The sequence below is a fragment of the Myotis yumanensis genome, unplaced genomic scaffold, assembly GCF_028538775.1.
Source record: "Myotis yumanensis isolate MYYU_CA2020_CCGP unplaced genomic scaffold, mMyoYum1.0.hap1 SCAF_2, whole genome shotgun sequence".
Taxonomy (NCBI): domain Eukaryota; kingdom Metazoa; phylum Chordata; class Mammalia; order Chiroptera; family Vespertilionidae; genus Myotis; species Myotis yumanensis.
The window spans coordinates 29,975,924-29,998,855 of NW_027223753.1; the positions used below are offsets into that span (position 1 = coordinate 29,975,924).

At 44.2% G+C, this 22,932-nt stretch overlaps 1 protein-coding gene across 2 annotated transcripts in view; it reads left to right on the forward strand.

Moving 5' to 3' along the window:
- Positions 1–9,159: 9,159 nt before the first annotated feature.
- FOXJ3 (forkhead box J3) overlaps positions 9,160–22,932 on the forward strand; it is a 129,926-nt gene continuing 116,153 nt past the window's right edge. For both annotated transcript variants that reach the window (XM_070404988.1, XM_070404989.1), the window contains exon 1: positions 9,160–9,312. The gene's annotated coding sequence lies outside the window, so the exon portion shown is untranslated. The remainder of the gene's footprint in view (positions 9,313–22,932) is intronic.

The following is a 22,932-nucleotide window of genomic DNA, read 5'->3' on the forward strand; positions in this document are numbered from 1 at the left end:
CTCAGAAAGGGCGGCAGTGGGGGAAGAGTAATTTGGCACTTAACTGTAGGCCTCCTTATCTAGTGTTTTGAGCACTAGTGCTAGAAAAAAATCTAGGGAATGTTCATATAATACAGTTCAGCTTTTTAAATTATCTCCCTTCTTTGTACTATGATTTACTTAAATATCTAAATAAAAGTATGGTCTTGAGGTACAGGCAGCCTAAGTATCTAGAGGTCTTTAATTATAAAGGAATCTAGCCAGTGAACATAATTCTCATTACTTAACAAGGAAGAAGTTAACTTACTCTGCATATCAGGGTCTAAGAAATTCAACGATGTGCCTAAATACGTTGTAAACATTTGGACCTGTTAAAAACAGCAGTGTCAGAGGTGCATACCTACTGTTAATCAGTATAAATGCCATGTACTGCATTCTTTCAATCACTGAAATAAAAGCTTCCACAAGATTAAAAAGATGAATGAGGATGGCCTTTGCCTCAAGAACAGGGACTATATTTTAACCTTCTTTGAAACTTGTAGCTTTCAGGCTCCTTTGGGACACGACATGGTCTGTGGTACCTATCCTACAATGGCTTGTCTGAGCCCCCAGATCAGGACTGAGTTTCAAATTCAATGTGAAAGCCTTTTATTACATCGCACCAATCATCCCATTTTCTACACCTTCTCAGACTTCCCAAGCAACCTCTCTTATCTGGGGATGACACCAGAAGTCTGGATCACCAACAGATACAAATTACACCAGAAGTCTGGATCACCAACAAATACAAATTCAGGAAGGGTCTTCATTAGTCAGGACAGGCTCTGTTACTCTATGGTAGCAATTCCCAATTCACAGTGGCCCAATCAGCAAAAGGAGTTGCTTTCACTTGTGCTGTGTGTCCCTCCCAGGTCAGCCGTGGCTTTGTTGCACATTGTCTTCACTCTGGGACCGAAGCTGATTGATTAGTTTCTATCTTGAATGTTGCTGGTCATCAGGGCAGCAGGAAAGGAAAACATGGTGAAGCACACAGACTCTTAAAGCTTGCACCTGCAAGTGGCTCCTACAGCTGCTCACATTTCATTTGTACGGCACATAACCAAGCCTGCTGTTGATGGAGTAGGGAAGTACAATCTGCCCCTGAGAGGCACAGTAAATGTTTGGAAACAATAATATGGTCTACCACAGGGTCTCTCCCGCCCCTTCTTTTGGTTGCAAAACAAAGAGATTTTCTGCCTCCTGTCCCCTCTTACAGCAAAGACTAATTGGACTGTTTGTGTCTATAGAAAAAAATAAAGAGAATTCTTTGGGATTTTGTGTGTGTAGGTTCCAACCTCAGCTGTGTCTCTAATAAGGTTTGAAAGGTTTCCTGAAGTGGTGCTTGGATGTAAATACACCAACTTGCAGTGACTAGCAACCAGTAAGTTACAATTCTTATGTCAATGTAAACTGATGGGTTAGTAGTTCTTTGAAGATAAGCTTAGAGCCAGATAGCTCTGGGTTCAAATCCTGACTCTACTACTCTCAAACTAGTGAGCCTCCTTTATTATTATTTTTTTAAATCTTTTTAAAAAAGTATATTTTATTGATTTTTTACAGAGAGGAAGGGAGAGGAATAGAGAGTTACAAACATCGATCAGCTGCCTCCTGCACACCCCCTACTGGGGATGTGCCTGCAACCAAGGTACATGCCCTTGACCGGAATCGAACCTGGGACCTTTCAGTACGCAGGCCGACACTCTGTCCACTGAGCCAAACCTGTTAGGGCTCCTCTTCTTTAAAACGGGGATGACCACCTCATAGTTTCACTCTAAGGATTAAATGAAAATGCATGTAAAGGGTCTATCATGGTTCCAATCACATAAGGAACACTCAATAAATATTATTAGCCATTCCTCACCATTCTCCCTGCAGCACTGGGGAGTCTTGATCATTTTTATTCAGCTCATTAGAAATGAAGTAGGTCAATAGCTTCACAACTTTAAATTAAACAAGTTTCTTAACTACTATGTTTGTACCCAGAGTTTCAGGCTCCTTTGGGCTGTAAACCTTGGTTGCTCTTTCCTGGTTCCTTTCGTTCTATCATTCCAAAATGTACTAACTGGGAGACAGATTTCCTCTGATGCCACTCTATATGAATATCCTTTGACTCACTCTTCCTAGTACCACCCAAGTTTCATCGACACCATCGCTTGCACATAATGTAAATACTTTATTTAATCTACGCATTTGTTAATGTTTGTTCAGCTGTCTTGGTGCCCTTGTGTCTTTCATTATGCTTTTAATTAGCTCAATTGATTCTGAGAGTGGAGGCAAGCCAAAGTTTTGAGCCAGGTGGTTACAGGGAAAATGGATAAAGTGGGGGTGGAGGTGGGGGTGGGGATGGGATGGGGAAGGTATATATTATGCTGTGTCTGACCGTCTGGGTAATGACATCAGGTAGCAATGCCGGGCTTCCTCTCCCTAGCAACTAGCCTACTTGCATTTTCTTCAGCCTAGGAACACGACTTGCTTTATACCCAGGTGGAAACATTTCACACTTTAAACAAATGTCTGTGAAGTGTTTTCCCATGCCTCATCTCATTTGATCCTCACAGAAGTCCTGGAGTAGGTAGATAGGAGACTTGGTGAAATCCTATTTTCTTTTCATTAGCCGGAAAACGGAGATTTAGAAAGCTTAGAAACTTGACCTGACTGAAAAGAAGTAAGAAATGGTGGACCTTGAAAATGACTTTAGGTTTTCTCACTGTGCAGAATATAGTCAAACACTGCTGCAGTTAAATAGCTTACCCTTTGTTCTCCCTGTGTGATCTACAATAGTAATCTGCTTCCTGTTGATATTTACTGCTGTGTTGCTGACAATTACCTGAAAGAGAAGTTGGGGTGCTTCACTGGGCTGGAAAAAGTTAAGCTAAAACAGAAAGCAGGTCTAATTAAGCAAGTTTATTCTATATCTATAAAAGGCTAAGTTGACTCGTGCATATGCAATACATATAAAGCTCTCGCTGGTGCCAATCGTATGCTTGTGTTTCCATCTGTCATTGTTGATTGTGAATTTGGTTGACATTTCTATTACAGTGGGGCCTTGACTTATGAGTTTAATTCGTTCTTTGATGGAGCTCGTAACTCAAATTACTCGTATGTCAAATCAATTTTCACCATTACAATGAATTGAAATGCTGGGCTGATGTTGTGGCGTTCACTGTGACATTCGCTGTGCCAACTAGCGGTGGGGTATCTGAAGCTGGCTCATAACCCGAATTTTAGCTCACAACTCAAAGCAAAAAATCGGCCGAGAGACTGCTCGTATCTCGAAAAACTCGTTAGTCGGGACACTCGTAAGTCAAGGCTCCACTGTATAGAGAAAGGGCGAATAGGGATATTAAATATTTCTTCTAATTAATTTGCTTTCAATGTGCACAAATTTGTGCACTGGACCACTATTTTGGTATAAGTGTACCAGGGCAAATTCATTGCCAGAACTAGGGGGAAAAATTTAGGCTACTGACTTCCATTGGAAAGAAATATTCTAAGCTACAACTTTCTGCTGAGAATGATTAAGCAATAGAGTGTTTGGGAAGGATCACACTTTGCCTTAATGATAAAATCTGAATTTAACACCAAGCTCCTAGAGAGCAGGACCTAAATTTATGGATGGTTTATAGATAATGATATGGTCTAGTTTCATGATTAGTTATTCTCACCAGCCACTAGTGTTTAAGGATCACTTATAAGACTGTAATTTCCATGGCCTCTACTTTTTTTGAATCTACTTACCCACTGTCACTTTGCATAAGCTGTTCTTCTCTGCCCCAGATTTTCTTTATTTCTTTTTTTTTTTTTTAAATAAAGGTATTTCTTTGTCTTTGGAAAATGCTAAGGTTCTTTTTTTTTAAAAATATATTTTATTGATTTTTTACAGAGAGGAAGGGAGAGGGATAGAGAGCTAGAAACATCGATGAGAGAGAAACATCGATCAGCTGCCTCCTGCACACCCCCTACTGGGGATGTGCCCGCAACCCAGGTACATGCCCTTGACCGGAATCGAACCTGGTACCCTTCTGTCTGCAGGCCGATGCTCTATCCACTGAGCCAAACCGGTCAGGGCCCCAGATTTTCTTTCTCTGCTTCCAGCCTGCTTCAGTCTTTACATGACAAACGTCTACTCATTTGTTCAGACTTAACCTTAACCTTACCTTAAAGGGTGAAACTTTCTTTGGTGCCCCATCCCTATTCAATCTGATAGAATTTAGCTTTGCCTTTTCTTTGTTCTCAGGGCACAAATATAAATATCTACAAATTGCATTGAGATTGTTTACATGTCTGCCTCTCTAGATGTCTAGGAGCTCATTGAAGGTAGAGAATTTATTTATTCCCTTTTGACTCCCTAGGATTTAGCCCAATGCCTGGTATAGAGTAGCTGTCTGATAGAGGATTATTGAATGCTGTTTAAGTATGCAAAGTGACCAAAACCCAAGTGTTTTTTATTAAATAGCAATTAATGGTTCTGAAAGCATCCCAGTGGCCTCTGAGTAGCTTCCCCCTTCGCTCCCCTTCTAATGCATGAAATATAAAGTATTATATAAAGATATCCAGGGGCTCTGGAAGGCTCCTCCAGGGCTGGGAATGATAGAAGGTGCCTTCTCATGTTTTCCTCTCTCCTTCTTGCAGGTCTTGGCTCATTTAAAATTCATTTCTAATTTTCTGCTTTCCTCTTACAATAAAGCAGTGGTTCTCAACCTTGGCTGCACATTAGAATCACCTGGGAATCTTTTAAAAATCCTGATTTCTGGGCCTCAGCATGATCCCCAGGCGATTCTAATGTGCAGCCAAGGTTGAGAACCACTGCAATAAAGGATCTGGTAAGGCCTCATTTGCCTAAGGGGCTGTGGGTCACGTGAAGCATTGAATACCCTGCTGCTGATGCACTGGTAGTGCCCAATCAAGATTTTTGTAGGGCTGTTGCAGCCCAGCTCAGGGCAGTGCTTTCAGGGAATTTATAATCCAGGTGAGGCTGGTAAAAGATTGCAAACAACACAATACAATAAAACCTCTATCTCATTGCTTTGAGCAAGTTATTTCTCTTAAGAACCCGTCCCCTGAGTTAGATACCATCTTCTTTTTGAAGGCTCTCCTGCCCCACACCCTCTCTTCCAGCCTACTCCCATCTCCTAAGACTATAAATTACTCTCTTCTACACTCAACCTTGTGAAAAATAGTAACTGTCTTTGAGGACCTTTATTTTATGACAGCTTGTGTATTATCTCTTTTGCCAGTAGCTATGGTTATCATTCCCACTTAATAGGCAAGAAAACAGAGACTGAGAGAAACTACATCAGTAGGCACACGAGAAGTAAGCTATGGAACATCAGATTGAACTCAGGTCTGCCTTCCCAATCTGGGCTTTAAGCTTTTCCTCCCACCCTGTCCCAGAATCCCCCTGTGCTGCTATTGCCATACGACTATTTTTGGGGGTGATAGGAGGGGTGCTCCTCTGCTCTGACACTCTGGGACTCATGCTTCTTTCCTTCCCAAAGGCTTCTGATCCCCAACCCTATTCTGGCAGCAATCCAGCCCTGTTCTCCTCCAGATAGGAACACGCACTTTAGAAAAGCACCTCAGAATCCCAAACAGGTGGGAGGTGAGGAGCTGCCCAAGGTTTATAGAAGGTGATGATGAATAGGAACCCCAAATCTCCAGACTTGAAGGAAGTCCAAACGTGAGTCTTTCTACTCTTACTTCTTCATCTGCCTGAATCTTCTCAAGTGACTTAGAGAGATGACTAGTTTGGACTTTTTGGCCTTGATCCCAGTCTGAGGTTAGAGCCTGGTGACGACCAGCCTCAGTTTCTTCCTCTGATAAATATGGATAATCTCAGCTTTGCCCATCTTCTTAGATACATGATACAGACAGTATTTTTTAGTACCACTCTGCCTACAGCCCAACTCAGATGATGGCGGGCTTTGAAAACTGAAGGGCTGGGAAGAGAACGCGTGTTAATTGTGCTAGCAAGAATCCACCTAAATGCCCAACAAAAACCCAGCAACTTCCAGTTCCCTTGGCAACTTGGTAGAAGAGGGAGCTTCTACCCTCTCTCAAGAAAGCTGGCAAGGATGGCCTCTTCTTCAGGACACTATTTTCCTTATCACAGTATATTGTAATTATCTAATCTATTTGCTTCCCATTAGACTGCGAGTTCTTAAAGTGGAGAGACTATCTTTTTATCCAACTCACTGCTGCCAGCCTGGTCCAAGCCATCAGCCTGCACTTAATGGTTCAGAATTAACCATTTAAATACTGGAGTCTTTGGCTTCCACCATTGTCTGCTCACTGTCTACTCTTGGCACAGTAGCCAGAGTGATATTTTTGAAAGCATGAATCAGATATTACTCCTCTGTTGAAAGTCCTGTTGTGGCTCCATTTTAGCCAACATCCTTGAAATGGCCCCACTCTGACCTGCTCTCCCATTCCTCTCTCATTTACTCACCCTGCTCTAGTTGTCCAGGCCTTCCCACTATTTCTAACACTCCCAGGAATGCATGGCCTCAGGGTCTTCCTGCTAGCTGTTCCTTCTGCTTAGGACACTTTCCCAGACAATGGCATGGCTCACTCCCTCAGCTCTTTCAAGTTTTTCATTAAAGTCACCTTATGAATGGGGCTATCCCTCATGGCTCTAAACTCCATTCTGTAAAACTGGAATTAGAAGAAGATATTATGAATCTACCTACATTTCTCTTCCATAAATTTTCTCGGCTACCCCTATTACTTTGCTCCACATACTCCCCTCTCCACTAAATACTTTCCTTTCTCCCACCCTTTTGCCCCAGTGCAGGCCCAAGGCTATTCACCTCCTAGATTGATAAATTTACTTGAAAAAGGTGAGGCATAACGAAACAAAAGTATGAGAGCTCAGCTGAGATGAAGCTGGAAAGAGAGATAGACTTGGAAGACATTGCGTTTGAATCCTGGCTCAAAATTTCAACGCTTCTGAGCCTCAATTTCATCAGCTGCGAAGATGAGCATAGGAGTTCTATCTCAGGGGCTTGGTGAAGGCACTGAATGAGAAGACAGGTAAAAACACCCGGCCTGTGGTCTCCCCTAACTGGGGAGTCCACCAGGTCAGAATTTTGGCACCCAACACATGGTCCGGGCTGAAGAATTTGCTGAACAAGTACATTTATTATTGATAAATAAATGGTAGATGTTAAAATATCCACACTCTCTCCAGTTTTCTTCATACCCCTTACCCTGCCAGGTGTATTTTTCCCCATAGCACTGAACACAGTCTATACTACCAAATAACTTCCTTGTCATCTTTATTATCCTTCTCTCCATACTAAATGATAGCTCCAAGAGGGAAAGGTATTCCCCTCCCTCTTTCTCTTCCCTGGCACATCCCAAGCACGAAAGGAGTGCATGACAACCTTTGTAGTGATGGACAAATGTCTGTTGGATCAGTGGTTCTCAACCTGTGGGTCGCGACCTCTTTGGGGGTCGAACGACCCTTTCACAGGGGTCACCTAAGATCATCGGAAAACACATATATATTGTTTTTTGTGATTAATCACTATGCTTTAATTATGTTCAATTTGTTTTTTTTTTAAATACATTTTATTGATTTTTTACAGAGAGGAAGAGAGAGGGATAGAGAGCTAGAAACATCGATGAGAGAGAAACATCGACCAGCCGCCTCCTGCACATCCCCCACTGGGGGTGTGCCCGCAACCAACGTACATGCCCTTGACCGGAATCGAACCCGGGACCCCCCAGTCCGCAGGCCGACGCTCTATCCACTGAGCCAAACCGGTTTCGGCAATTATGTTCAATTTGTAACAATGAAAATACATCCTGCATATCAGATATTTACATTACGATTCATAACAGTAGCAAAATTACAGTTATGAAGTAGCAACGAAAATAACTTTATGGTCGGGGGTCACCACAACATGAGGAACTGTATTAAAGGGTCGCGGCATTAGGAACGTTGAGAACCACTGTGTTGGATGAATGAGTGAATGGATACTTTTATCTTCAGATTTTTGCTAGTCTTATATAGAAAGGAATATGGCAGTACTTTGAAATACCCGGGGCCTAGAAATGCTTGGTGAATTAGCAGGTGTCCAATGTTTGCAGAAGCAATTGGCTTAGTCAGCTCTTTAACTACCGGAGACTACGTCAAAGTTCCCAGGGCTGATTCGCTCAGGCTTTCCTTTTCCTATCATCCAATCAACCTAGTATCCACCTAACAAAATCCGAGTATCCAAATATTGAGCACCTACTGTGAGTTTAAAAGTATGACTTAACGCGAATAAAGCATCAGCAGGTACGTCTGAACGTCATAAAGTGTGAAATCACAGGGCGGATGACCCGTGCTAATAGCTTAAGAATCAGTGAGGATTGACGTTTAACTCCATTCCAAAGTTCACAGGCGCCCGCATACCCTTCTCACCACGCCAGCTGTGGATGGCAGGGGCCATAACCTGGGCAGCTGCTTTGGAACCAGAGGCCCTCCGAGTCCCGCCTGCTCTGGGGAAGGAAACCAGGGCCAGGCATGGACAAGGCCTCGGCGAAGAGCAGGTGTCCAATGTTTGCTGAAGCTGGGCCTGGACCCCCCCGGGTTAAGCTCTGAAAGGCAGGGTGTCCTGAAGCGCCAAGGTGCCTTTGGAATCCGCGGAGCGCCAAGTTGCACGAGGGGTCCGGTTTCCCGGGGAGGCTACGGTGCCCGTCTCTATCACGATGAAGTGGCGAAAATTGGGGGTAGGGGTGGGGGCAGGTCACGAGGCGCCACTCCCTGGGGTCATGGGGTCCTTGGAATCCCTGGGCAGGGTCCCAGGCCGCAGGTCCTTGCTGTCCTCAACTAGAGTCGCCTCGGCCGCCCGCACTCCCCAGTCGCCGCTCCGAGGCGCACGGCCCCAAGCGGCTCCGAGACGCGGGCCGCGCCGCCACGCCCGCGGCGCAAAGGCCGAGCCCCGGGAGTCTCAGGGCACTACTTGTCCCAGCGGAGGGATCCCGCGCGTCGCCGCCGCCAGGACCGCGGAGGAGCCGTGACGCCGCCGACGCCGGGTCGGTGGCGCAGCGACGTCGCGGGAGGCGGAGGCGGGGGGGGGGGGGGGGAGGGGGTGTGGAGGCGGGGGCGGGAGAGGGGAAACGGGTCGGGAAGTAGTTCCGGGTGCGCGGCCCCGGATGTTGGCTGCTCCCGCTGCCGCCACCGCTCTGGGCGCTGCTTGGGGCCTCGGCCGCTCACACCAGGCGCCGTTGGGACCCTTCCCAGGGGCGAAGACGCACGCAGCGGCCGGGGGCTCGGCCGGGCCGTCCCGGCCTGCGCAGCCTGAGGTGAGCGCCCGCCGCCGAGGCGGCCGAGCCGGGGCGGCGGGCGAGGAGGCGGGGCTGGGGCATCTCTCGGGACGGAGGCTGGGGCTGCCCTCCGCGAGACGCCCTCTCCCTTCCCTCAGCCGCGGACGCGCTGCGGGGTGGGCGGCGGGCGGAGCAGGGCGTCCCGCTCGGAGCCGGGGCCTTGGCGGTCGGCGAGGGCCGGGTCCCTCCCTCCCCCGCGGCGCTTCTCAGCTGCTGCTGCCCCTCAGCCGGGAAGCGGCGGCTCTGCGCCTCCGTGACTCCCGCCCCTCCCGCCCCTCCCGCCCCTCCCCCAGGCGGGGCTCGGGGGAGCCTGACGGGGTTCCCGGGGGCGCCGGGACCGAGGACCTGCCCCTGGCCTGGGCTGGCTCCCTACCCGGGCGCGAGGCAGCCTCTCCCCTTCAAGCTGGCGGGCGCTTTCCCGCGGGCGAGGCGGGCCGTCCCCCCCGCCTCCGGGCTGCCCTTTGGGGTGAGGAGGCCCGCGCGAGGGGCCCGCGCTCCCACCCATCCTGTCGCCGCGTCCTTTGCCGGCCTGAGGACGGAGGCAGCAGTTCCATGCGGACGTGTTGCTGTCCTGTGTGTGTTGCATCCTGCCCACGTGGTAGGGTGTTCCCCCCCACCCCCTCCATTTTTGCAGCTGGTGAGGAGGGAGGTTAACGGGGTGGTTTTTCCTCTGTGATTTCCTCCTGGCGGCGTGGAAGGTGTTAGGGTCAGTGTTCTTTGCTGAGGCCTAGCCGGTGAGGTGGAGGAGGCGGGAGTTGTGCTGGAAATCGAGGCCGGCAGGGGCCAGCGGGGCTCAGTTTCATGGACATCTTTCCTTCTCTCTCTCTGCTTGCTCCTGCTTTTCCTCTCCTGCTTGGTCCTAAAGGGAGAACACGCTCGAGCTGTGCGTGCATCGGGGCGTATAGTTTTCTCTACTTGTGTGTATGGTTGGCGAAGGACTCTCCTTTCTGTGTTGTGCAATCTGCGTCTCTTGTTCTTAGTTGGATTCCTGAATGAGCTGTGCTGGGCCGGCCGTGGAGTGAGTGGTCATCAGTTTTGTCTTTTCCGGGCATTTATTTAATTTTTTTCCCCCTTCTCCTGTGCTTCCCATTGAGACAAGCGTGTGTGTCAGCCACGGAAGCTGTATGCGTCGTTCTTGACTTGGAAGGCAGCGCCAGATAGTTTCACTGAGTCGCTGGTCTATCGGGGACTCTCTTATTTGACTTCCCCCTGTCTCTTGAGTGTCAGGGCGCTGTGTTTTTGGAAACTGGTTTTGAAACGTGTTTTCAGTAGCTTCTCTCCGTCCTGGCTCTTCCAGGTTAAGGTTTCCATCTTTCTGTACTTACCGCGTTTGTGACCACAGATTGCCCTCCTAATAGGGAACGGGCCACAGTCGCAGTGAAATGAGCTTTTTATTCCACCCAGGCCTTAGCAGATATTTATAGAAAAGTTGTAACTCCTCTCCATTTTTACGTTTGGTGGCATATAGAGATGTGGTTGCATTTTTAAGTTTTTTTTTGTTGTTGTTGTTTTTTAGATAAACCTGAGAGTTATTGTTTTATTTTGTGTCTTGGAGTTGAAGTGAATTTTCTTCTTGGTTTTATGCTGCTGAAGATACTAGGACTTTGTCATGCCTTTTTAAAGTATTTTTTGGATGGGGTCAGGACATGTTTATTTTGGCTCTTTGGTTCATTAGTTCAGATAAAATAAAAAGTCTTAATATTTTGAAGTCATTTTTTAGATTCCAAAATGGCCAGCCTTCTCACCTTTTCTTGGTTTGTTTTTTTTGCGTTGTGCATTATCTTTGAGTATATATTCTTTTCCTTTTTATCTGGTATATTCTCCTTTGTAAAAAAAAAATATTTAAATACAGATTCCATCTGCTTTCATCATGCTAAATGTGGGCAGGACAGTGGAAAATAGAGAATGTTGTGATACATTCTGAGGCATGTTGTTTTAATAAGTCAGTCAGCATTTGTGTCCTGCGAAATCCTGTACTGTGTGTGAAGTAGCCTGTATGAAGGAGACACAAGAGATAAAATATGTAGTCTCTTCAAACACTTCAACTTCTGTTGGGGAAACAACACTAATAAGGTCCATTATTCATAATTACCAAGTAACTTTTGGAATAATAGTGCAACCAAAGTCAAAGGTATAAGTGATAGTTGAAAAACAGAAATTTCAAAGGGAAAGAGATGTATTCTAGGAGAGTGACTGGTATTTGCAGACAGAGAAGTGGCAACATACAGAGATATGAAGCAGTTTGGCATGGAGTATGTATATTGGTGAATAATAATAAATGAGTTTAGGATTGGTATTGATGAAGAATGTGTCAATGATACAGGGTTTGGTTTGATGGGGTATTGCAGTGGGTTCTAAAGAATGGGAGTAAGATGATGCATATTGTTTCTTTTTTTTTTCTTTTTTAATTTTAAAATTTTCTTTATTAAGTTATTACATATGTGTCCTTATCCCCACATTACCCTCCATTCCCCCCTGCCATGCCTCACCTCCCTGTTGTCTGTGTCCATTGGTTAGGCCTATATGCTTGCATATAAGTCCTTTGGTTGATCTCTCCCCCTTACCCCCACCCTCCCCTACCTTCCCTCTGAGGTTAGGCTGTCTGATCGATGCTTCTCTGCCTCTGGATCTGTTTTTATCAGTTTATGTTGTTCATTATATTCCATAAATGAGTGAGATCATGTGGTATTTATCTTTCTCTGACTTATTTCACTTAGCATAATGCTCTCTAGTTCCATCCATGCTGTTGCAAATGGTAAGAACTTCTTTTTTACCGCAGCATAGTATTCCATTGTGTAGATGTACCACAGTTTTCTAATCCACTCATCTGCTGATGGGCACTTAGGCTGTTTCCAAATCTTAGCTATGGTGAATTGTGCTGCTATGAACATAGGGGTGCATAGATCCTTTCTGATTGGTGTTTCTGGTTTCTTGGGATATATTCCCAGAAGTGGGATCACTGGGTCAAATGGGAGTTACTGCATATTGTTTCTGGGGGAGGTTTTTGTCTTAGCTAGTGTTCTGGGGGGAGACTCCCTAGAATGCTCTTGGAGAATTTTAGGAATGAGATGACAAGGATCTGACGTAAGATAGTGATTATGGGTATAAAATAATAGTTAGCATTTATTGAGTACTTACTGTATGCTGGGCATTGTTCTAAGTTCTTTACATGTATTTACCTCATTAAATCATCATAATAAGGTCTTCTTATCCCAATGGAGAAACTGGGTTACAGAGAGATTAAATGACTTGCCCAAACTCCAACAGAGGAAGCAGCAGAGCCAACTAGGATTTGAACCCAGGCAGTCTGGCTTTTGAACTTATGCATTTAATTATAAATTATACTGTTGAGCTTATACATTTAATTATAAATTAAACTGTCCTAAGAAAGTATAGAATATATAAGAAGACATTTGTGTGGGTAAAAATTAATTTGAACTCATTGATGACTGAATGTGGACAAAGGTAAGAGAGCAAATAAAACATTAAAGTAGAGCCCACAGTGCTGGGAGGATGGCTGATAATAGTGAAGAAAATAGGAAAGTATCACTGTTCAGGAAAATGAGCTAAAGTTGATTATGGGCAACACTAGATTGTGTTCAGTCAATTTTTCAATAGCACTCTAGTCTCCTGCCACTCCTGATAGCCTTCTCTCCTTGCTGGTTTGGCTCTGGAAATGCACACTTAGTTTAGTATTAATCTAAGCAAAACAATTAGGAGAACATCTGTTCAGAATAAAAAAATGTATATCACATTGCAAAGTCATATAGAAATAGCATAGGAATTAGTTATTTTGGTTGAGCCACACCACAGCTTTCCAGGCTTAGTGAAGATAATCAAGAGCTGACTAGAGTAGAAGTGTCTGTATTACATTCCTATAGAGATGCAGTGTAGATTGTGTACTGACCAGGGCTAAGGATACTAGTAAAAAATATGCAAGTAGATGAGGGTTGGGAGGTCAGTAGTATGATGGTGAAAGAGCTTTGAGATTTGGAACTTTGGGAGACATTATAGGCTAATTGGTAAAGCATTCTGAGAAGAACCAAGAGGTACATCTGCTACAGAAGCCAAGGATAGGGACGGTAGTGTGGTTGACAGTATCAAGTATACTCCAAGTTCAGAAACAATGATCACGATGAAAAGATTACTGAACTACTAGTAAGACTAGGACCAGGAGGTAATTTGTAACCTTAGAGAGAATTTTGAAAGGAAGGATAAGAACAGATGCCAGATTTGTTTTCCATAAGAGGATTTGTAGTGACATTATGGTCTGGTGTAATTTGTAGCATTTTCTCCTACTGCTTCCTCCAGTCTTCATTCTTGTCCACATGTCAGAGCTAATCAAATATCAGAAAACTCGCCTTTTTTTTCATTTAAAAAGGAAAACTTGTGGCCCTAGCTAGTTTGGCTCAGTGGATAGAGCGTCAGCCTGCGAGCTGAAGGGTCCTGGGTTTGAATCTAGTCAAGGGCACATGTGGTGGGCTCAGTCCCCAGTAGGGGGCGTGCAGGAGGCAGCCGATCAGTGATTCTCTCATTGATGTTTCTCCCTCTCTGAAATCAATAAAAATATATTAAAAAAAGAAAAAAACTTGTGTTCTAAAGTCAGTGATTTTTATATTTTCACGGTTCTCTCAAACATAAATTTTTAGAAGTATTATTGAGATATAATGAGATATAATTCACATACTACACAATTGATCCATTTAAAGTATACAATTCAATGGTTTTTAGTGTACGTATTTACTGAGTTGTGCAGCCATCACCAAATCTTTAGATATTTAATTATTCCAAAAAAGAACACTTGTACCTGTTAGCAGTCACTCCTTACCCCACCCCCCCCCCCCACCCCCATCCTAGGCAACCACTAATGTACTTACCATCTCCATAGTTTTGCCTATTCGGACATCCATATATATAAAATAGAGAAATATGCCAATTAACCGCGACTCCGTAACAGGTTGACTGGACAGGAGGAGGCTGTGCGCGCAGCGTCGGGGTGGGGTGGCAGGGGCCTCCGCGCGCCTGTGCTGGGGGAGGTTCTGATCAGCAGCGACCATGGCTGCTTCAAGGTCCGGAGAGGGAGTGGGCGGTGCCGGCGATTTTGAATCGAGTGCTGGGCTTCTAGTTTCAAATAAATGGATCATACAATATATAGTCTTGTGTCTAGCTTCTTTTCCAAAAGCATAATGTTTCAAAGGTTATCCATCTTGTAGTTTATGTTAGTATCTCATTTTTGTTGGTAAGTAATAGTCGTGTATGGCTGGTATACCTTTTATCTATTCATTCATCCATCCCTTGATGGACATTTGGGTTTTTTACTCTATTTATCTATCTATCTATCTATCTGTCTGTCTGTCTGTCTGTCTGTCTGTCTGTCTATCCATCCATCCATCCATCTATCCTCAGACTCCCCCCCCCCCTTTTGCTCTTTCCTCTCACTGTTTTTTTTAAAAAAAGCAAAAAAACACAAAACCCTTCCCTATCTTTATCTTAATCCTCATCCTGCCAATTCCACTCCTCCCATGGCTTTTTCTCTTAGGTCATAACCTCTGCTATGCATTCTACTAGGTATTGGAGATACAAAGATGAGTAAGATATGGCCCTTGAACATTTATATAGTGTGTTTATGGTTTACATGTTTTGTTTTCATACATTATCTCATTTGATTCCATAACAGCCCTGATAGATAGCATTTTTTAAGATGAACAACTTGACGTTTAGATTCGTTGACTTGCCCAAGTTTGCACACTTGTGGTTCAGTGGTTGAGCATCAACCTATGAAGCAAAGCAGGAGGTCATGGTTTGATTCCCAGTCAGGGCACATGCCCGGGTTGCGAGCTCGATCCCCAGTTGGGGGCATGCAGGAGGCAGCCAATGAATGACTCTCATCATTGATATTTCTAATTCTCATCATTAATGTTTCTATCTCTGTCTCCTTTTCCCTTCCTCTCTGAACTCAATAATAATAAAAAAAAGATTGCAGTTGTCAGTGATGGAATAATTAGGTCATCTTAGTCCATGTCTATTGCTATTTCCACTACTGTATGCTGCTATTTTAACTTAAAGGATACCCATGTGAATTCCTAGAGAATTAGAGGGACTGGAAAATCCCCTTACTTAGGGAATCAGTAAGTTTTAATGTTTAATCTTCAGGACTTAAAATGACGAGATTTAAAAAAAACCCCAGATTCTATCACTTGTTTGCTCTGTGATTTAGATGTCATTAAATATTTCTGCCCTTTTTTCTCCCCAGAAATTTAGTGGAGATTAATGTGATGATAAGGGTTGCGATGATAATAATAATAGCTAACATTTTTTGAGGCCTTACTATGGGCCCAAAAATGTTCTAAGTACCTTACATTTATTACTCATATAATCATAACAATTCTAAAAGGTATATTTAAAAATTTATTTTATTTTTTTAAATTAAATCTTTATTGTTGAAAATATTACATGTCTCCTTTTTCCCTCCATTGACCCCTTGTAGCCCGCCCCCCTGGTAGATTTTATTATCAAAATTTTATATAAGAGTGCCGCAACTGGCACGGCTAGGGCTCAGGATCTGAAGAAGGGGCCAATGCACAAATGAAAACACTAGGCAAGAAATATGAATTACTAAGGGGTGGGGGGGCCAGGTGGAGACCTCTCTCAGAGAGGCACACTGAAACCTGGCCTTACCTGCTTTTTATTCAGTTTTAGATACACATCTTGCTCTCAGTAAAGCACGGCAAACAGGTAGCAGACAGACTGTCTCTAAGGTCAATAAAGATCAGTAAGGTGCAGTAAACATTTATTTTGAGGCTATTAGGTCAGGAAATTGCTTCGAGCCACCGCTATCTCAAAACGAACAATGGTGCTTGGTGTTAGCCCTGCTAATACCCAAGGTCCATTGGCCTTCCCATGTTCCTTGGTGCACTCGCATGATAGTATTGGCAGTGGGTGGCTCCCCGCAGAAGAGGAAATACACACAGAGTGGTTAAGTAACTTGCTTAAGGGAATAGAGCTAGGACTGGAAAGAGCCAAAGTTTGAACCACTGCAGTTTGTTTTCAGAACTTAATGGCTATTTACTGTTTACTGTGTTGTGAATTAATAGAGGGTGATATTTCAAATTAAGGCATGACTGGAATATGAAGATTGGATTTTTTTTTAATATATTTTATTGATTTTTTTACAGAGAGGAAGGGAGAGAGATAGAGAGTTAGAAACATCGATGAGAGAGAAACATTGACCAGCTGCCTCCTGCACATCTCCCACTGGGGATGTGCCCGCAACCCAGGTACATGCCCTTGACCGGAATCGAACCTGGGACCTTTCAATCTGCAGGCCGACGCTCTATCCACTGAGCCAAACCGGTTTCGGCAAGATTGGATTTTGAATATAGTTGGGGAAGCCAACAGCAGAATTAAGTTGACATTGCATCCACATTTCTTTGAAATAGGAACCTAACACTACAGTGTACATGTTGTTTAGGCATTCAGGTACTGTTTTTTGTTGTCCCTCCTAACAGCCTCTCAACTCAGAAATTGCATTATTTTCAGTGTTCTTCACTGCCGGCTGTGTTAGTCACTTAGCTTTTCACATTGCTACTATTCAGAAACCTTGGCTTGAGACAGCTAAAACTCACTTTACCGCTCCTCAGCCTTCCTTTAACTATGAATTTTTGTTTTTCACTTTGAACAGTCAGCCTTTCAGTCCTAGATGGAGGTACTCTTTAACTTCCTCTACCCCCAAACTCAGAAAACACCACAGTGATATTTTTTAACAACTGTCAAAAAATTTGACCATCTTAATTGGCATAACTGGGTTTTAGTGTACAAATAGCAAGAACCAAAGCACAGTGTTTTGGTTAAAGAGATTGACTTATACTGAAATTGGAAAAGGCATCTGCTATACAGGGTTTTGGATTTAATAGAATTTGTTATAACCAGATCAGCAAAGCATTACTATGGGCCATCTGTTGGGATATGGAAATAGCTTTGTTATATGTAACCAGATGTTGTATTTATATTTATAACAGTGGCATTGTAGTTATTTTAAGTAACCTTTTGTAGTTAGGTACCTTTGGCTACTATTCTACTTGACATGTCAATTGGTAACCTGAGAATGCAATGTCTTTTAAACTGGTTATTTCTTATAGAATTGAGAGAAAGCATGAAACAGTACATGAGACTCATAATGTATTGTGACAAAATACAGGATAATTATGAATATAAGATAAGTAGGACCATATTCAATAAGAACTCTTACTTTGACACATTAATAGGCCTAGTTTCTGACAATTACTAAACCACTCTGGTTGTTCTAAGAATTTTACCAGAAATCTAAAGTGATTTAATTTGGCATATTCAGACCTAAATTAATTACACTGTTTGACTTATTTCTCATCATCAGCAGGTGAAGCAGTCTATAATGGACTCAAACTTATGTAATGCAAGAAGTGGAACTGTTGTTAGAACAGTCTTAGAGAACTCTTTTCCAAGTTGAATGCTAACAGTTTGGGGATGGGGAAAGCCCCTGAGTGGGAGTTTTTAGACAGAGTCTCTAGAAATTCAACATGTTGGATGTCTTAGTCCCTTTGTGCTGCTGAACAAAATACCACAGACTGGATAGCTTATAAATAACAGGAATTTATTGTTCATAGTTTTGGAGACTGGAAAGTCAAAGAAAAGGTGCCAGCATGATATTTTGGGTAGTGCCCTCTTGGTTCATAGCTGGCATTTTCTTGCTGTGCTCTCACATGATAGAAGGGGCAAGGGATCCCTCTGGAGCCTCTTTTTGTAAGACACTAATTGCATTCATGAAGGCTCTACCCTGATGACCTAACGCCCTCCGAAAGACCTCACTTCCTAATACCGTTATGTTTGGGGGTTAGAATTTTAACACATGAACTTGAGTGGGGGATACAAACATTGAAATCATAGTATTGACTATTTTTTCATTGTCTTCAAATCATATGTAGGGAGGGTCATCGATTCCATTGACGAGTTGACTGATTATTCCAATTGACCCTGTGTCTGAAGGATACTTTACTTAGTAAACTATCTTTTAATTAAGATTTCACCTGGAATATGAAACTGAAAGCTGTGACTAAATTTTACCTAGACAGAGTACTATCCAGTGGTATCAAGGAAATAAGATTGACCTGATTGATTGCTAGGGTATGGTGCTGATGTGACCTTATTAAAGACTAGAGGCCCAGTGCACGGGTAGGGTCCCTAGGCCTGGCCAGCGATCAGGGCCATCTGTGGGGCGACAGGTGGGGCGATCAGGGGTCCCCCACTGGCACCTGCCTTGGCCAGCCTGGCGCTGCCTGCTCACTGGCTCCGCCCCCCGCTGCCACCACCGGTTGCTTCCCTCTGCGGGATGACCGGCGGGGCGATTGGGGGGCCCCGGCTGGCACCCGCCTTGCTGGCCTGGGGCCTGTGGGCTGGGGGCAGCTCCTGCGTTGAGCATCTGCTGCCTGGTGGTCAGTGTGCGTCATAGTGACCAGTCGTTCCACTGGTTGTTCTGCTGTTTGGTCGATTTGCATATTAGGCTTTTATTATATAGCATTTTGGAAGTTGGAATCAACTTTTTTTTTAAGGTTAAGACCTGGTCTTACTGTGTGTTGAAACAGATTTGTGAGAGGAATTGATGGGAAGACTTCTAGAACTTAATAATAGTTTCAAATTATGTTTGCTTACAGAAAGATGGGATTGGGAAGTGAGTCTACTATGGTAGAAATATGTTATTATTAAGATCCTAGATTTTGGCTGGTGGTTACATGGGTGCTTATTAAATTATTAAACTTAACTAAAATGTTTCTGTGGCTTGGCTATAGAACTTTGGGAAATTTATTACTGACACAACAGCTAAATATGCTGTAGTCAGGAGCAGATTTACTCTTCTGAACGAAGATAGAGTAGACTGTCATGACAGGAGATAAACAATATATGGCATCAGTTTTTGCTGCTAAGGATGGGTCTGTGTGTCTATGACATGTTTTACCTGTCTACTTTGTGTAAGGAGGTATTAATGGTATTATTGCACCATATATAGTAATCACCATTAGAAATGGCATATTTGCCTATCAGGGGAAGCCATCCTGTATAATAAAAGCCTAATATGCAAATTGACCGAATGGTGGAACGATCAGTGGAACGACTGGTTGCTATGATGTGCACTGACCACCAGGGGGCAGACGCTCAATGCAGGTGCTGCCCCCAGTCCGCAGGCTCCAGGCCAGCCAGGGCAGGTGCGAGTGGGCCCCTCCCCCCCCACCTCCCTGATTGCCCCACAGATCAGCCCTGATTGCTGGCCAGGCCTAGGGACCCTACCCATGTACGAATTTTGTGCACCAGGCCTCTAGGATTTTATATTATTACTAGAGGCCCAATGCACGAAAATTCATGCAAGAGTATGCCTCCCTTATCCCGGCTGCCAGCACCAGCTTCTCTCCAGCACTCAGGACCCTGGCTGGCCTCGCCCCAGCTGCCCACAGGCACCCGGTACCCCAGCTGGCTTCGCCCCGGCTCCCACCTTTCTCAAGAAGGACATCCGGAATAATGTCCGGAAGACATCTGGTCTAATTAGCATATTACCCTTTTATTAGGATAGATTATAGAGCATGTGTGTTTTGGAAAGATTTCAACCTTACATTTGAATAATACTTTTTGAAAAAACATTATCTCTGATCTCATGTATTTTGGAGACTCACAACAGCCCTGTATTATATATAGGGCAAGTAATATTCCTATTGACAAATGGAGAAGATACAAGCTAAGACTTAGTGTCACAGAGTCAATTTAGTAGTAGAGCAGAGACAGGAACCCAGATCCTGCATTCTTTTTTTTTTTTTTTAAATATATTTTATTGATTTTTTTACAGAGAGGAAGGGAGAGGGATAGAGAGTTAGAAACATCGATGAGAGAGAAACATCGATCAGCTGCCTCCTGCACACTCCCTACTGGGGATGTGCCCGCAACCAAGGTACATGCCCTTGACTGGAATTGAACCTGGGACCCTTGAGTCCGCAGGCTGACGCTCTATCCACTGAGCCAAACCTGTTAGGGCGAGATCCTGCATTCTGTTTCTAGTCTTGTACGCTTTAGTAGGAAACTGACAAAGTTTTTATGAAGACCATATTTTGGATTTTTGAGGTATAAATGAAAGATTATGGACCCCAAAGGACCTGGGCTCGTTGGAACAACTCTTGTCTGTGGTAATATCAGACTTGGGGACATAAAACTATTGGGAACAACTTCTTCCCTTATTAAATTTGGGTCAATTTTCAGTCATTGGATGTATTTTTACTTGAGCCTGCATTCTTTGTAGAATTCTAGAGGTAAGGAGGAGTTGGAATCAGAAGGGAAGTATTATTCAAATGTAAGGATTACTAAATAGCAGGTTTGGTCTTTTGTTATGGAAGTATACACCTATAAAATTTAGACATTGAGAAATGGTACCTAGAACATGAGGGTCCCTGGGTTAGTACCATAGGGTATTGTCTCTTGCTCAGCGGGTAGGAAAAACCCTATATAATAAAAGAGAAACATGTAAATTGACCACACCTCTGCTATGCTCACCAGCCAATTAGGAGTGAGTATGCAAATTAACCTGACAAAGATGACAGGTTAATTTGCATACACAGGCCCCAAGTGGCCTGGGTCCCGGGAACATCCTTGGGACCCAGGCAGCTCCGACCTAGCCTGTAGGCCCGTGCGTAGGCCCTGAGTGGCCGGGGTCCCAGAATGTTCCTGGCCACTCCGGGCCTATGGGCACAGGCGCTAAGCGGATGTTCCCGCCCCGTGGCCGCTTGAGCGTGCGCCAGTGCCAAGTGGCGGCCTGGGTCCATGCCCCCCAGCCCAGCACCCACAACGTGGGGCTGGCTGCCGGCCTCGAGGGCGTGCCCCTCGCCCCCTGGCGGCGGGGACACGCACCTAGCCCAGTGGACACAACGCAGGGGGTCCTCTGCACATGAGCTGCAGAGGAAACACCTTTTCTTTAAAAAAAAAAAAATATTTTATTGTTTTTTTACAGAGAAGAGGGGAGAGGGATAGACAGTCGGAAACATCGATGAGAAAGAAACATCGATCAGCTGCCTCCTGCACACTCCCCACTGGGGATGTGCCCCCAACCAAGGTACATGCCCTTAACAGGAATCAAACCTGGGACCCTTCAGTCTGCAGGCCAACGCTCTATCCACTGAACTAAACCAGTTCGAGCATAAACACCTTTTCTGACCGCTCATTGGTTAAGCTCCCTGTGTGCCGCCACTTGCAGTGTTCTTGGTAACTTGGGTTATAAGAATCCAAGAAGGTGATCTAGGGTTTTTCCACCACATTCCTGGAGGAAAAAAACAAAGGTCCTCTGCTGGAGGGGCTAAGAAATGTCATATCCTGTCCTAGCCGGTTTGGCTCAGTTGATTGCCTCGGCCTGCTGACCACAGGGTCCAGGTTCGATTATGATCAAGGGCATGTACCTAGGTTGCAGGCTCCTCCCTGGCCGGGGCCCAGGTCAGGGCTTATGCAGGAGGCAATCAATCAAAGTGTCCCTCTCACATTGATGTTTCTCTCTGTCTCTCCCTCTCTCTTCCACACTCTCTAAAAATCAATGGGAACATATCCTCAGGGGAGGATAAAAAAAAAGAAATGTCATATCCTATGAAAGACACATCTTGAAAATGCCTAAAGAAAGTTGTCATTTTTTCATGGTGAAGGGACTGGAGTCCTGTTGATGAAAACACCTTGGCTGCGGTGGCTGGCAGTGGCTGCAGCAGCAGGGTGATGGGGCTGGTGCCTTCCCCTGATCAGCCCGGTCACCTTCCGCAGAGGGAGGCCAGAGTGTTGCTTAGGCCCATTCCCCGTGGGCTCCCAGTCTGTGAGAGGGGGCAGGCTGGGCTGAGAGGAACCCCTCCCCCCCAGTGCACGAATTTACGCCCTGGGCCCCTAGTGACAGTATATAAAGAAGTTATAACTACATAGAGAAAAAGACTGGGAAAGAAAACATCACAATAGATAGTTTTTATTGTCTCCCTTGAACCTATTAATATATTCTAAGATATCTACAATGAGCATATATCTTTTTTATAGTCAGAAAAACAAACATGTATGATTTTTATGGTTCAAATGAGAATTTGGAAAAGTATAAATGATAGCACATTTGAAGAGCAGTTTCACACTTGGTGCTATCAAAGTATTTTGCTTTCTAGGCAGTTATGTTAATAAATAAGTTCAATAAATTATTTGATTATGATCTTATGGATTGAGTTGTGGGCGTATTAAGTGCTTTAGGTTTTTCTTTGCATTATAATTTAGTAATTTAGCTCAGCTGATTGAAGAAATTAATTTTAGTCCCCCAGAAGCAATCAAGACCTTAAGTTTACATACAGTAGTTACTTATCAGTAAATGACCTAAAAATAGCATACTGCTTTATAATGAAAACTAGGTTTGGGATCTACTCATGCTTCCATTTCCTTATCAGGTTTCTAATAAGAAAAACGAAATTGTTAGTGCTTCTTTAAGGTACTGTTTTCATCCAGTGACATAGGACTCATTAATTTCTCTCACTCATTTGTTCATTTATTCATCACCTGCTATGTCCTGGGCACTGTAATAGA